At 45.1% G+C, this 923-nt stretch overlaps 1 long non-coding RNA gene across 2 annotated transcripts in view; it reads left to right on the top strand.

The window, feature by feature from the left end:
• Positions 1 to 923, top strand: part of LOC116102315 — an 11,066-nt gene that overhangs the window by 1,059 nt on the left and 9,084 nt on the right. The gene's annotated exons all lie outside the window — the stretch shown is intronic.

Genomic DNA, 923 nt, shown 5'->3' with positions numbered 1-923 from the left:
CTCAGGGAGTGTGTTACTCTGATGTGTTTTGGTGGTTAAACAGAAAGACTCTGTCCCTGGCAGCCTGTGAACTCCCCGGGATCTGGGTTGGAAATAGAGCAGGAGGCAGAAATGGGAGGTGATGGCAGACACGTCTGGTGTCATTATCCACCTGACCTACAACTTCTCTGTATGCCAGGGCTCATGGCACTTTGGTGGACTCTGTGGGTAGCATGAGACTTGCAGGGCAATATCTGAAAGAGATGCGTGGAATGATCTTTTGTAGGAATCTCCCTTTGTGTAGAAGCATATGTTTTAGATGTTGTTATGATGTTCCTTGATATTTTTGGACCTTCTTCCCTGCCTCCTATGTAATGTAATTGTGCATATGCTGGAGCTGTCCTCGAACCCACAGTCTTAAGAGAACTGTCTAGGCTAGAGAATCCCTCAAAGCTAGAGACACAGGTATCATGGAACTGTTTTTCTTTTGGAGATCTTAGTGTCATTCTTCCAGAATGTCAGGTTGGTAAACATGTTTTGGAAGGAGGGGTCAATGGGATACTAGAAGTGTTACAAAGCCAGCTTGAGACCATTGCCCATGGGCATTGTGTATGTGCAAATGGTCTTTTAATGCAGTCTGCTTTTGTGGCACTAAGATGCCTTTTGTCAAGTTGGATCTTGGCTTGGGAGATTTCAGCCAAAATGGTATACTCCTCTGTGTATACAGCGGGGGGTTTGGCCTGATAATTGTTTTCCACAAGAAAGAAATTGCCTGATGGTTAACCAATGTAATTCCCATGAGAGAGGATCGGGTCACCAGAAAAGAAAAATTAGCAGACAAAGACGGATATATGTGGGGGTCGAACTAGAACCTAGAAGTGACAAAGGGAGACAGAGAAAGGGAGAGTTACAGAGAGAGAGAGAAAGAGAGAGAGAGGGAGGGA

The sequence above is a fragment of the Mastomys coucha genome, unplaced genomic scaffold, assembly GCF_008632895.1.
Source record: "Mastomys coucha isolate ucsf_1 unplaced genomic scaffold, UCSF_Mcou_1 pScaffold21, whole genome shotgun sequence".
Classification (NCBI taxonomy): Eukaryota; Metazoa; Chordata; class Mammalia; order Rodentia; family Muridae; genus Mastomys; species Mastomys coucha.
Note: the sequence above shows the minus strand (reverse complement) of the source record. Positions and strands in the feature narration are given on the sequence as shown.